This window comes from Arvicanthis niloticus, chromosome 5, assembly GCF_011762505.2.
Source record: "Arvicanthis niloticus isolate mArvNil1 chromosome 5, mArvNil1.pat.X, whole genome shotgun sequence".
NCBI classification, from domain to species: Eukaryota; Metazoa; Chordata; class Mammalia; order Rodentia; family Muridae; genus Arvicanthis; species Arvicanthis niloticus.
This window is the reverse complement of record NC_047662.1, coordinates 55,284,899-55,300,385: the sequence shown is the minus strand read 5'-3', so window position 1 is coordinate 55,300,385 and position 15,487 is coordinate 55,284,899. Positions and strand designations below refer to the sequence as shown.

Sequence of the window (15,487 nt, the reverse complement as noted above, 5' to 3'; positions counted from 1 at the left end):
GATCGCATGGTGGAAATAACAGTGGGTGAGAGGGAGGCTGTTTCCATTCTTGAGCTGGAATGGTTACTTAGTATATGAGATCCTTGGCAAGTCACTTATTTAACCTCAGTGGCCTTTGGCTCCATCATCTCTAACAGGGGATGCTGGCTATGGACAGAGGACAGCAGATAAATTAGTCAGTTCTTTTAAGTTATGAGTTGCTGTCTGGAGCACAATGGAGGGATGGAGAAATTCAGTTTCTGCTAACAGAGAAACAGAAGTCAGCTATTGATGTTTGCGTAGTGTGTGGATGGGGGTGGGGTAGTCACACTTGCCAAGTGTAATTGGATTTGTGGTAACTTCTGCCTCAGTTATGTATCCATCTGTTGTGAGGTGACTCTAGAGCAGCTGTATAATGTTTTCCAATTATAATAATTTCCCAGGACTCTATTATGATGGTGACGAATGTACTCTTAGCCATTATTATATTTAAGATTATGTTATTAAAAAGCAGGGCTTGGAAGATGGCTCAGTCAGTAAAGTGCTTATTGAGCAAGCATGAGGATATAAGTTCAGGTCCTTCAAATTTGTGTAAAAACCTGGGCATGGCAGTGCATACCTATAATTCCAGCACCAGGTAGAGCAGAGACAGGAGGATCTTTGGACTCCCTGGGCAGCCAGCTTAGCCAAGTCAGTGATCTTCAGGTTCAGTGAGACAACCTGTCTCTGAAAATAATGTGCAGAGCAACTGATGTAGACTCTTAATATAAATTTCTGGTTTGCATCCCCACATATGCATCATGCCATACTCAATACAGGTATATTTCTCTCTCTCTCTCTCTCTCTCTCTCTCTCTCTCTCTCTCTCTCTCTCTCTCACACACACACACACACACACACACACACACACACACACACACACACACGGTTACTTATAGATAGGGGGACTAAGAGTCATAATGAGTGAACAACTTGCCCATGGTAACTCAGCTAGTAATATTAGTTGAACTCAGCTTGAGTTCAATTCGAGGGCTTCAGGTCTTCAGATTCCCAATGATGAATGGCCACTTGTCCTACTTCCAAAAGAAAGCACACCTTAGTACAGGTTTTCACAAAATTCCAGTGTCTATGGCATTGCTTATGGGTACTTTGGGATCAGAAAGGTATGCCAAAGATTTATTTGATTCTAATTGTTTTAAGTCTTTCAAGTTTATGCAGTATTCTCAAAACAATGTGAACATGCACTGAGTCATAGTGACACGCAGGACACTGTACAGAATGCTTTACTGGAATTAACTCAATTAACCTGTAGTAGTTATGACTCAATCTTTCAGGTAAGACTTGTACTTAGGCAGCTGTCCCCAAGGTCATGAAGCTGGGGTTGGGTTGAAGCCTGGCCCACCTCTGGAGTCCATGATGGTGGCTGTTGAGAAAAGTAAGTACTGAGTAGACCACATGGCAGCTTTAGAAGAGCTTGTGAGTCAGACAGGTGAGATGAGGGTCCCTGTCCTCTGCATCTATGCTGCCCTACAGAACCCAGTGAACATCTTAGCCATGCTCCATTGTGTCAAAAGGGGGGTGATCCAACTGCTGTTCAGTGCTTATCTCTGTCTGGGCTAGGAGTGCCGGGCAAGCCTGGGGAATCACAGGCCAAAGAGGAACCAATGCCCAAGGCAGACCACCTTCATTTGTGTGAAAGCAATTGAAGTGCAAGAGAACAGTTCAGTCAGATGCCTGCCTCATTAAATGTGCAAAGTTAAGGTGAAGTGACAGGACTGAGTGACTTGGGTACATGTTTTGGGAGGCCATTCCTTTAGAGGACTTGAAGGAATTAATGATAATAATTCTAGGTGTAAGGTTCATGTGATTACAGAAACCTTTGAAGAAATGGAATATTGTTTTATATTTTACTAGTTTATCGGCTTGTTTTCCCTTGCATACATTTCAGTTTCTCTTGTTAATCCAGTTCATTTGATGTTATTGATTTTATGAAAACATATTCTGGGAATTTGATCAAAACAGACTGAAAATACAACTTTCTAGATGCGATTATCAGGGGATATGAAGTTTGCTGTTCTAGGGCTGAAGTCATTTGCTAGCAGGCTGCTGTCCCACGCCGTCTGCTCCTCACCCTCGCCCAGCTGCCCACTATGATTCTCATTTTCTTCCTGAGCTTGTTCAGGGCTATTTTCATCGTATATACATGTACACCCATACATACACAGGTGTGCACACAAGCACACTCGGACATTTGTGATTGAGCTAACGAGTAAGTCAACATCAGCTCTCTGGGCCTCAGGACTCTCTGGTTTGAATCCACACAGCTTGGGAGATCCAAAGTTGTGGGTGAGTGAGTGGTAGCAGGATTGTTGTTGTTGTGTCGGTGGTGTTGTTCTTACTGCCTTCCGACCTCAGTCCATGGTTGTTTGTTTCTTTTCATCCAGCAGCATCACCTGAATTGTCGCCAATGAATTTTAAAGCTGCATGGTCCTGTTTCTGAGCTGACTTTTCTCTTTTCTGGCTAAATGGCCTACAAATTAAAGGGCCATTTCCTGCCCTCTTCCCATTCCTTAAGAAGCAACTGGTAGTAAGCCCTAGGTTGTATATTGCAGGGTCTAGTATCTTCAGGTTTTTTTTTTTTTTTTTTTTTTTTTTTTTTTTTCCCCGTAAAGAGCTAATTTTCTGGTCCAAATTTAGGGGGGAAAAAGCCAAAAATTAACTGGCAAAGAATGCACCATAGTTAGAGAGAAAATAATTACTGGGGCTTGTCTGCCCTGTGATAACTAACTGGAGCCGTTGCCAATTTTTGCAGCACTGTCCACACCCACTTCCATTTGAAACATAGTATTGCTACAGGGCCTTGAAAGTAGTATCCAAATGTTCTACATGCCTGTGCTGGCTTAACACGCTTCATGCATCTCCTCTCATATGCTGGCATTAGATTCATTTCTTGAGCTTTTGGTAGAGATTCTAAGAGCAGAGAGATGTTTTATGTGCTTAGAGACATTAGTGGTTTTTACAGGTGTCAGATCTGTTTGTGGGCCCTGTGTGTATACTTATTGCTAGGTCAGATAAGGGCTCTTTCACAAACTGTAGCAAGTCTATATGGAAAATTATTTCTGACAAGGACCTATTATATTTATAACCTTTATTATTATTATCATCATCTTTATTATTATTTAAAATTTCATTAAACTGACTTTCTTCTCCAGTATGAGGGTGATTGGGTGGATGACAAATATAAATGCATAGGTGAATGAGAGATGGGTAGATGAATTGGTTGGTTGCTTGTAATCTCTTATCTACAGTTAATATCATTAGACCTTTTTCCTTTATTATGCAAGATTGCTGGAATATAACCAATTATATACACAGGTCTATCAGAGTACCAGAAATTGCCATGTACTCCTATGAATTAAAATGCCACTGCCACTGATGAGTTACCAACGTGAGCATTAGTCCTGAACCTCCCTACTGTTATCTATAAATGTGAATCTCATATTATGTAAGTATCTGAGATTTTTCAGTGGCATTCTGCATCCTGGAGTAAATGATTCCTTTGACATCCTGTAGGAAACGAGTCAGTATGACATACATGCTCCACTGTGGCCTGGCTGGTCTCTGAGTCTCCATCTTACTTCCTGACATTGCCCTGGGACACAGGGTCCATTGGTGTGTATCTCCTCATATCTCCTCATTCTTTTTCACTCTATCCTTTTGCTTGTGTTATCTGTTCTACACTAATGGGTTTTATTTAGTTCACTTTCACCTCTGACCTCTGTATTTTTTTTTATGGGTAGGCTTATATTATCATAATACCATTGGCACAAATTATTGAATTTCCATTTTTTCTGAAAGTTTGGTAGCAAACACTTTCCACTGAAGCGGAACCTCCAGGGTTTGTGTACTGTGTCGCTTTCCATCAATGTCTATAAGAGACTGGTTTCATGATCAACCTCAGATGCCAGAACCCAAGGCTTCTCAACTCTGCTACATAATGCAGGACAGGATTTGCCTGGAAACTTTCACATTCTTTATTTTAAACCCCCTCTACATTATATATATTAGGCAATAAGATGTAAGAACAATATAGAAATCATTGCTATATTTTATGAATAATAATTATTAGGAAGAAGCCCATGTATGTTCAGTGATGATACAGTGGGATTTAAAAAAAAATATTCTCCATTGAGGTGGGTTGGAGCCTCAGTATGGAGCCATGAATATGGAGGTTGGTCAGGTACACTGTAATTGATGTGATGCCTTTGTCTACACGGTCCCAGGTTGCCTTTAACATAGCTTCTTCTAGGGTGCAAAATGGAGAATGGATAAAGGGCCATGTCTTCTTTTAGGAGCTGCCACTTACTAAGACATACACGTTTAGTCTCTGCCCCTGGCTTCTGGCAGAGAGACACTAAAACTCTTACATATCCCCAGTGCTAGGCAAGCTCAGACCATCCTTTATTCTAATATTTGATAGCATCCTATTTAGTGACATAGAACTCTTTAATCATTTGGGATGCTCTGGGTGACAGGAGCATTGCTTAACTTAATGAGGCAGCACAGGATAGCCTTCTGGGTCACTTAGAACTGAGGACTATGCTATAGGGAGTCTAAGCCATGGTTAGAAGTTTGGAACTTTCAACTATAACTCCCCCAACCACCTCCCCCAACCCTACCCTGTCTCTCTGGAAGTGCAGAAGTAGAAGAGATTGTGTTAATCAATCATACTACATGCAGAGCCCCTCATATCTCCATGGGGGTGTGAGAAGCTTCCAGAGTGGTGAACATATCATACCTGGAGGCAGTATACAGAGAGGGAAGGATGTTCTATGGCTTTCCTATGCATCTTTTCTCGTGTTTCTCTCCATCAGGTTCTTCCTTTATATTTTTTTAAAATAACCAGTTAAACATAAATAAATTGTTTTGTTGAGTTCTGTGAGCCACTGTTGTAAATTTCTAGCTGCTTGTTCAGAATCATGGAAAGTCAACATCTTCTGCTGACACCCGGATGACATTAGTCTTTAAAGATTACACATTTAACCTGTGGGCTCTTTCTCACCTATATTTATGAACTTTAGCCTTGAGTTATAGGATCTTCATTTGGTATCTGGAGAGAGAGAATTTTTGTCAGAACACTCTCTGCATTTTGGTGTTATAAAAGCCATACCTGTTTCCATGTCCCTTCATCCTCCCGTCTGACTGGGATCTCAGCGCTATAGAGCTGATAGTAGCAGCAGTGGTCAGTGTGGACTGGCAGCAGTAGGAAGTGGAGCAAGACCAGTGGTGTAATTCCCCATTCAGTCCATAAGTTCAGGTAGAAAATACTTTTGAACCTAGGGTTCTCTTACTTCAAAGCTTGTCACCAGGGCTGCAATCCAGTCTCATTGAGTGGTAATTGTTTCAGTGTGTGGTTGTCTTTCCTATTAGATTCTGAGTGCCTTGTGAAAAATGACTTTCCACTTCACTGAGCATCCGTGGAGCTCAGCAGGATTAGGGGGAGAGACAGGAAGCAGTGAGCACTTTGGATGTTTGCACTAGCACTGTTGACATTTGGGACCAGGTGTTCTTGGTGGTTATTCTGCTGTGCATTGCAGGGTACTGAGTCCCATTTTCTGCTACTAATCCCTACAGCTCCAGTCAAAACAACAACAACAACAACAACAACAACAACAACAACAACAACAACAACAACTAGCTTTGGATGTTGCCAAATGTGCCCTGGGAGGTGAAATCTTCCCATAAGGATGGTTGATTAAAATTCATTGAAGGCCAAGCACCATGTAGTTGTGTACACATACTCATGGGCATTTCTGAACCTGGTGGGCTGCTGGTCACTCAGCATGGATGTCTTTCCAGCCTAAGCATATCTGGAACAGGTTGTCTACCCCAGTTGGTGCAGTAGTCTCAGTAAGCCAAGCCTTCCCAGAAAAAACCAAGGAGGGCCCTTCTGGAGGCAGCTCCAATGGTTCACAGAATAACCTATATGGCTTGGAGCTACCTGGTGAAATCTCATCACCTTGCCAACATATGCTTCAGTATATTTCTTGGCAGTGCATGACTATATTTTGTTTCCCGTTTTTCCCTGTCCTCAACTCTATTCACTTCCATATGTGTCACTGTCAGTACTTTAAGCCCAGGGAAACCTCTGTTGGAAATCCACTTCTCATGCTTTGCCTATTGCTTAAGCCAGCTCAGGATTTGTTACCCCTGTCTGGATATCCTTTTTTACTTTAGGATTTGAGAGCTATAACATACTGTAAGGAGAAAACTTTATAGATGATGCCATAAATCAGGTTAACTATTCCTGGTTGAAGTGTCTTTATTGCTGATGAGAAGCATGTATTCATGATCCAACATTTGTTAGCTATGTCATTTTCAGATACCTTCTTTGATTCTTTGTCTTTAAAATACAGTAGGCTTCATATCCTGTCTACTGACTCAGTAGTTATACATGAACAGAAAAGGGTGACAGCTGCCTAAGGATTCTAATCTGTAGTATGGTGCATTCTCCATATACCTTTTGTAACCAAGAAAACTATAGTACAATTATTCCTAGGCTCTGTGTTTTAAGTTCCGTTAAGGCAAGCACTTTTCTTTCTTTTCCCTAGTTCCCAGAACCTACAAGTTATTCAGTAAGCATGTGTTGAGTGACTGATTCTGTGGAGAAAATCAGAAAGGAAGACCCTGTGCTCAGACCATTGTCAGGGTCAGGCCTGGAGAAGGGCAAGTATTGTGTGACTTCTGTGGCATTTGTACTTATTCCTTTTCCCCAATGTGTATCAGGAGTCACAAACTTACAAGCCTATACAGATAGGACACATTTAGCATCAAAGAGATAGGATATAAGACAGAGTAGGAGAGGGGGCTAGAGAAATTCAGGAGGGCGTTCTTAGCTGTCTTAGCCTATTCAGGTTGACGTAACACAATACCATAGAGAGAAGTGAATTGGAAACAAGACAAACATGTACCTCCCTGGTCTGGAGGCTGGAAAATCAATCCAGATACTGGGCAGCCCTGTGTGGCAATGATTCTTGCCAGTGGATGCTGCCCCTTCTGCAAGTCCTTCTAAGTGGGACAACTACAGGTGCTCTCTCGAGTTGCCTTTTTTAAAAGGACCACTAGTCTCTAAGGACTTCATTACTTCCCATAGAACCTCACCTGCAAAAAAGAAAAATAGCCATGAGAGTTAGGTTACAACATAAGAGTTTTGGAGACACAAACACTGTTTTATTTTCAGACTGAAGCTATTCAGTCATATGTTCTGAAGTTGGCCTCAGCCAAACAGAATGTGTCTTTCTGTAGATTTATAGGGATAATTTATGACTCTAACTGACAGAATGCCTAGGACAATTCAACAGGTGTTCACCCTATATCGAGCCTGAGTTCTGTTCAGTCATGGGCCAGACCTGTACAGTGAAAGACGAGTGGCTAATAGGCACTGAGACCAGTGAAGCACAGCCCCGTGTGTTTCAGTGATGACAGCAGATTTTCTCACAGCATCCCTGTGTGGTACAGGGGACATTATGTCTCCTCTTTTATAGAGCAGTAAGACAAAGAGGTTGAGTAGCTCTAGTTGCTACTATGAAGCTAGTTGCTAGCTCCATAAAATGTAATATGCTACATTGAGTGATGAAAGGATGCACAGGAGCATCCTTTAATCTGTTTCCATGCTAACCCTGCCCTGGTGCCTCCTTTACCAAAGTCTGCTTAACCCACCTAGGCATTCACCAGGCTTCCTGCTGTTTCTTCTGTAACATCTCAAAGCCAATACAGTTTTGAGTCACCTTGGCCCCATCTCCTTTACTAGCCTAGCCACACCCTATGGCTTCTACTCAGCTTGTGCTCAGGCAAACCTTGTGCTCTAATGCAGACCCTCAACCTCAGCATCTCTGAGGCTTGTTCACGTCACCTCCTGCCCCAGAGTGGCCTGTAGGCTGTTCTTACCCACTCGACTCTTTCCTTCCACATATGTAAGTAAAGGCACAGCTAGAGTTTGAACATAGGCACATCTTGGCATCTGACCCTCTCAGCATGTCCAGTCCCATCTCCTATGGCCTTGTTTACCCTCTCCCAGTGACTTTCCAGCCACACGGCCTTCACCATCCCTCAGTTATACCACATTCTTCTAGTTGTAGCTACACCATGCACCCTCCTGTCTCATGCTTATATCCTTATTATCCTTCAAGTTTCAACTTGAGTCTTCTTGAGATTTTTCCTTTAGTCTCTGTACCAGATTACCTCAACCATGCCCTGTGCTATCATACTGGTCACACTGACTGCTTCTGGTACTTCAGTCTGTGTTTTGGATCAGATGCATGCTCATGTTGTTTGTGTCTACACACCCAGGGCTGATAGGTGGAATTTGTCAAGGGAATAAGAAGACTAGATAAACAGGTGAATGAGTGACTGGGAAAGAATTTCTATATTTATTTTTCTATTATGTCTCTTCTCTGGAAGTCTCTCATAGGACAGGTTGTCTAGGCTTTGATTGTTAGCTGCTCTTGGTAGCACTTACTGTGTGCTTGGAAACTGAACAAGTTTGAGTGACAGAGTCACAACATAGAACAAGGAAAACTTCTGATTAATATTAACTAATTAATTAATATTAATTCATATTTATATTAAATATATTATATATTTATATAGATAGAACTAAATAAATAGGACTAAATGCAGTGGTGGTCTTTGTTGACTACTGTCTAAGTGTACCATCCTTAAAGCATGGCCTAGAGAAACCCAACAGACAGTGTGTACAAGTGTGTCTGAGTTGCTCATTCTCTGCTCACAGACCTTCCTTCAAACCCACCCCTAATTAGAGCCGACTGTCAGCTGTTGCCTTCTGTCTCTGAAGAATGAGGCAGGATGTCATTCTCCAGGTGTGCTCTTCTCATCCTCTCTGCCCAGTCTTGCGCTATGTCCTTCAAAGCTTCATCCTACTAGTGTCCCCTTCCCCACAGCTCTAGAAAAAAGCACAGGCATAAGGGTTGTGGCATTTTGTTGTTTCAGGTACCTTGTGTTTTAATTTGTGCTATGGGTGAAGACATCTGCCATATCCATACCTAGTTTTCCCTAGAGATTCAACTAGAAAGAAAAAAAAATGTGTGCCAGAGATAAACTTACTTTCTCCCTGATGACTGACTACTTACCCCAGAGCAAAGGAATTTTTGAAGTAGGAATCTTTGCCAGGTACACAATTAACACAGTTTCATAGCATCAGTGCTCAGTCATAGTGAGATGCACATGGCAGGTGGCTATTCAGTCATCTTCAGATCAGACCTTTCCCATATCTATTTAACACAGGCATGTAATCACTGGCCTCCTTCCCCTCCTCTCCCCCTTTCCCTCCCCTCCTTTTCTCCTCCTCCTTCTTCCTCTTCATCTCCTCCTTCTTGTCCTCTTCCTCCTTGTTCTCTTCCTGTCTTTCTCCTCATTCTTCTTCTTCTTGTCTTCCATCCCCTCTTTCTCCTTCTTTCTCCTCTTTTTTCCTCTTCATTCTCCTTCTTGTCCTCCTTCTCTTCTCCCTCTCCTCTCCTCCTCCCGCTCTTTCTCCTCATCTCCTCCTCCTCTTCTTCTTCCTTTTTTTTCCTAGTAAAAATAATTAAGGGTTGATGATAACACTGAGCTGTATAGAGCTCTGCTACTCCAGGTGTGAGGACCTGGGTTCACAAATACTGGAACAAAAGGGACTTGAGACCTATCTTCCCTCCTCCCTTCCTCTATTTTGTGTGTTACTGGCGAACCCAGGCCCTTGACATATTGGACAAGAACTCTACCACTGAACTACACCACCATGTATTTTGCTGATTTCCACCAACACCAGTACCCCGTATTCTGTGAACATATTGTGACTTGTGTTTTTTAATAAGAGCCTGGCAGAGAAATTGCTGTTGCTTATAGTAGTGAATAATTTTGGCTATACAGCTCTTACTCATTTACTTAGATTATCAAATTATTTCTGTACACTGTGAGGCAAAAGTCAGCTGTGACAAAGTGCTTACTGGGGTGCTGGACTCATAGGCTACATGGCCCTTTATTTTGATCATCAAGATTGTTCTCATCTTACTCATCGATTTCTCTTCACTGGACAATGCATGTTGTTCATGTAGCCTCTACTTAGATCTTAGTTCCATCAGCAGTCCCTCCCTGAGCACTGGCATTGTAGAGCTTCATATTGCTCCACCCTTTCTACATATGTATGCAATGCGTTGTACCCACATATTAAGTACTGGCTGCTCACCCTGAGTTCAGGAGGAAGATATCCATTTCTCTCTGTCTTTACCTTCTGTGATCAGCATACAACAGGCTCTCAGGTAGACTCAAGCTGAGGTCAACATTTAGTCGCTTTTGTATCATCAAATTTATTTTATTATATGTGCTTCAGAGTGAAAGTAATATATTCTGGACCCACTGACATGTAGTGCCAATGGATCTAGTAAGCACTTTGTGGAAAAAGTTAGGGAAATAACATGGTGACCTGATGCTGTAACCTGTTCGTGTGCTGACCTTCTATGAGGAGGACATCTGGATGCACATGTAAAAGCCAGTGATTTTCTTTTTTTCAGTGACTATTATGTAGTATGCTTTTCCAGTCCTGTTTTGTTTTAATGTTAATATTACTAAAATATGAACAACTCAAATCTTTTGTCATACAGGATCAGCATAAGGCTGGTGAGAACTAGACCTGTTTCCTGGGAACAGCAAGAGTATACGTAGTGTCAGGAGAGAAAGTCTATCATTTCTACCTACTCTCTGCTCCACAAAGAAACACTGGGTTCTAGAAGTGATCCTTAGATGTGGAGATTGTGATCATAAGGGTTGATTGTGAGTTTCTGGAGAGGTCTCTAGTAACTATGTTTATATATTCACATGAATGTTTAAATTTGGCATGTTAAAAGGAAGAGCTGTGAATAATAATAATAACAACAATAGCAATAATAATAGTTGTTGTTTTGTGAGAACTTGTCTGGTACGATGGCTCTGCTGAATGGTCCTTTACAATAGTATTTTTATTCCTTCCAAGATAGTGTTAAGTCTAGCATCATTGTTCCCACTTTAGATGCTTGAGGTTGGAGAAACTTAGAATTGCCCATGTCTAGTCAGATAACAAGTGTCCAGGCTGGTTCTATAGGGCCACCCTTTTCTACTCAGCATCCAATACACCTTTGACTTGAGACACAGTTGCCCTTGGGACCTTGTTGTTGGCCTTCTTATTCATTTCATTATACAACTGAGAATGGTTCACAGCATACTGCAGCAAAAGCTAGTTTTAAGATTTAAGCATATTAGATACACTTTTATATATTATTTCTTTGAGAATTTTATACATGAGTACTATATTGACATCATTCTACCTATGTAACTCTTTCTATGTCCCACCACCTCTCTCTCAAATTCATTACCTATTCTTATTTGATTATTATTGTTAGATATACATATACAAGTATATATGTATGTGCATGTGGATAACCTTCTATGCATATGAGTTCATTTAGTGTTACTTGTGTATAGATGTGTTTAGGGCTGAGACTTAGGATTGTATTATTTATTAGGGAATATTCTGGGAGAAAACTGATTCTCCCTATCTCAACAGACATTGATTTCCTAAAGCTCATAATCTAGGGCTTGGGCCCTATTACATTATCCCATCTACATTGGCACGCCAACTGGAATTTTCATTCTGTAAGTCTTGCTTAGGCAACCATATTATTGAGATTTCATGGATACTTCTCGGTCATGAATAGAAGACACTCTTTTGCCGCAGCTGTTCTGGTCCTTTGGCTCTTACAATCTTTCAGATTTTTTTTTTTTCTTTCATGGTTTTCCCAAAACCTTGGGTGCAAGAATTGTGTTGCAGAAAAACCACCTGGGCTAGGCCTTCCACCTTCACTTATTGTCTGCATGTGGACCAGTTGTGGATCTCACTAACAAGAGTTTCCATTTGTTGCAAAAAAATAAGCTTCTTTAAGAAGGGGTGCGAATAATACTGATCTCTGGGTTTAAGTGTAGGTATTTAAAATTACGTTAGAAATTACATTGACTTAGGAAAAGAGCAACAGTAAGTTCTCCTCTAGGGTTTATGATCTCTCCAGCCCCAGGTAGTTAGCTACGTTTACAATACCAGCCATGAATTTCCTACCATTCAGTGGGACTTAAGTAGAATTAGACAGCTGTTGGTTGCTTACTAGAAGTGGGTGTCATTAATGCATAACTGTGAATATTTTACAAGGCTGGACATTGTTGTGGTTCAGAGACTTTGCTTTTATGGAGGGGATAGTCACTGCCTCTCTTTGGTGGCAGCTTGCATAGCACCTTGAGATACAATGATAGTTCTCAGAGAGGAGCCACCCTCCTCTCTGAGAGAAGAGGTTCTGGGAGCCAACCAAGGGCAATGGCAATAGGTCACATTATCTTTGGAATCTTTTGGTTTCTTCTGCCAACTCAAAGGAAGATTTTCCATGTTTGACACTAGAATTGTTGTTAGATAGTCTATGTCTTTTTGTCTTTTGGAGGAAACATTACCACCTCATGTGTCATAATCCATAAACAATTTAAATTCTCTCTCTCTCTCTCTCTCTCTCTCTCTCTCTCTCTCTGTGTGTGTGTGTGTGTGTGTGCGAGTGTGTCTGTCTTTGTCTTTGTATCTCTCTGTGCATTTTAAAAGTAAGCTCATAAAAATGTTTCTCTATGTCTTTTTCAAATATCTTTAGTGTTATTTATCTTTCTTCATCTATATTGCCTTCTCAAATTAAAGTTCCCCCATGTATTTCCCATTTCCCCTTTCATAGTGCCTGTGGTCTACTATACCCCTTTGTGTAGAAATAGCCACTTTTAAGGTATAGGAACATTACTATCTGTTTTATTAACCAACATTAATGTTTTTTTTTTTTGCTTCTGATTTAGAAATGTCTTCAGTGATATTTATAATGACAACATTTATAAATATTCTCTGAAAGCTATAGTTCATCCTGAGATATCTTTTCCCCTAAATAAAACAAACCAAAATAGAACAAAATAAACTAAAACTAAAACAAAAATACCCCATGTGATATATTACAGTGGATGCTAATTCAGTCTTGTGTATATGTTTTATACCTACCAGCTAATTCCTTAAATTATAACTTTTCAATATTAGGAATTCTGTTTTATTAATTATACTATAACATAGTTAGGCTTGAGTCAGACTATCATTGGACATGAGTTTATTTTGCCACAGAGATAATTATCTTGTTGTTTCACAGTTAAGAATCACATATTGAGTCACTTGTATGAACCCAAACAGCATCCAAGTACTAATATCTCCTCAATGCAAGTAGACTTGTTGATATTAAAGGAGACCATCCCAGTCCCTAGCATCAGTCAGATAGCCACACATCCGTGTCTGTTTGTAAAGTTTATAATACCAATTATCTTATGAAGTTTTAATATTTACCTCTCAGTCTATTTTTTTTCCTCATAGCTCTCTAGAGCTTAAGTGGCTTAGTTCTTTTTGCCCATTTTATTCCATGAATATCTGTGTCCCACACTGCTGCATATTGCATCTGACTTCTGCTACAGTGTTTTTTGAGCTTATATTTTTTCCCATAGACTGAGAGCTTGTTCTCATTTCTATACCTCAGACATTCTGTGAAGAATTTGTACTTCATAGTCATTCAGTGGACTTGGTAACTTAGTCATATTGTCTAATGGACTTCCAAAGAATATGTGCATTTTAACTTAAAGGCCATAAGTTTGGTGCTGTGTGTGAGTTAGAGAATCTCAGAAATATTTTCTTTAGATTTGTTCTTTGGTTGAAGTTGAAGAGGTTAGCAGTATGCAAAATGAACCACAGAATCTTGGAGCCAGAATAAAGAACTACTAATAAAAACAACATAAATCATCTGTGTTATCCAGTCTCCTCTCTTCAAGCTCGGTATTTCTCTAGCCAAGGGAAATGATGATTTTTTTTTTTTCATTAGAGACCCATGTAGAAGTTCAGCAAGATGGCCCAGCAAGAAAAAATTCAGGCTACTAAGCCTGGTGCCCTGAATTCAATCTCTGAGACTTGCATGGTAGAAGAAGAAAATATACGCTCACAACGTGTTCTTTGCCTGTCACATGTGCAGCACTACACTACATGAATACACACACACACACACACACACACACACACACACACACACACAGTAATAAAAAGATTTTTCTAGAGAATCTGCCATTTTTTTTCTTGTATGAAGTTATTGTTCTCTATTCCTATCAGCAGATACCCCAGAATTCACTCTGCCTTACTATAATTTATACTTATTGGTTTCATAAAAGTGAAAAAAAAAACCCACATGCTCTCAACTCAAAAACGTTTAGCTTCATAATATTGCTTATTCCACTATCCCACATCCTTCTCTTCCCCAGACAAAATTCTTCCTCGTATCTCATGTTCTTCTTTCTTATTGATTTCTGGTTCATTGAACACTATTCTCTCAACTTACTGATCTTTGTCTAAAGTAACTCACTGGGTATGTATGACCCGTGCATTGTCATTGGTCTAATATGTGCATGAGGTACACCTCTCATCAGTCAGTCTAGCCGCCTTGTGGGTCACTGGAGTGCCATGACCCCCACATGATAGGCTGTGCATCTTTTTAACCTGCCGTCAGCCATTCACATCTCAGTTTCTCCAGTTGCTTAATTTATGAGATGGTTTGTTTGTTATAAACTGCTTTACAAGGCTCAAAAGAAACAGAGTTGGTACACAAGGGAAATTGAGTGAATTTTGGCCCATATATTTTCCCCTCAGATCTGGTTTATAAATAAGCCTTAAGAGTAGTCTCAATTACAAAACCACATGTTAATCCTAGGGGAAATTGTCAGAGGAGTGTGGCACACAGCAAGTGCACTTTTACCTTTTCATATGGCTTCTTACTTAAGAGACCCCACAAGCTTCTTCTTGTAGGTTATTGAAAAGATTCAGAGCAGGCAACCTTCTCTCCAGCTAAGTGTTTTTTGTTTACACTTTAGCAGAAATTCTGATTCTTTCTAGTTGGTGGTTTTGTTTGTTTTTGAAATGAATCATCGAAGAAGGCAGCATGCATTAATAGTAGTTCAATTGTGAGCCCCAGTTCAACATGCAGAGCAGATTGCCATGCAGGAATGAAATGGCTATTTATATATGCGGCAGTAGTTAAAGAAGATGTCAGGGATAGCTAGAAATTCCACGAACATTTAACATCTGTTTTCCAGCCTTCAGAGAAATCCCAGGATACCGAATCCACTGCCTGTGTTTCAGGGGTATAGTACAGAGTGGGAGGCAGAGTGGCGGTTTAGTAGTAGGGGCTAATGAAGGGACGCACAGAGCACAGGAGACACCTGAAGGTGATGAGAGTTACCAAGACTTGTTCTTTGAGTATTTGCCATGTAGTTGGGCATCAAGATTAAGACTTTGTGTATGGTTAATTTTTGTGTGTGATGTTTATTTGTGAGTTCTTTTTTTTAAAAAAAAATTAAGCTTATAAAAATTGTTTTTAAGAGATTTA

The 15,487-nt window shown here is 40.4% G+C and overlaps 1 protein-coding gene and 1 long non-coding RNA gene across 17 annotated transcripts in view; both read left to right on the top strand.

The window, feature by feature from the left end:
* Fggy (FGGY carbohydrate kinase domain containing) overlaps window positions 1–15,487 on the top strand; it is a 363,434-nt gene that overhangs the window by 99,606 nt on the left and 248,341 nt on the right. The gene's annotated exons all lie outside the window — the stretch shown is intronic.
* On the top strand, window positions 3,541–5,754 carry LOC143442410 (uncharacterized). Its single transcript, XR_013110582.1, has 2 exons — window positions 3,541–3,650; window positions 5,613–5,754. It is a non-coding gene; the product is annotated as an uncharacterized LOC143442410 (long non-coding RNA).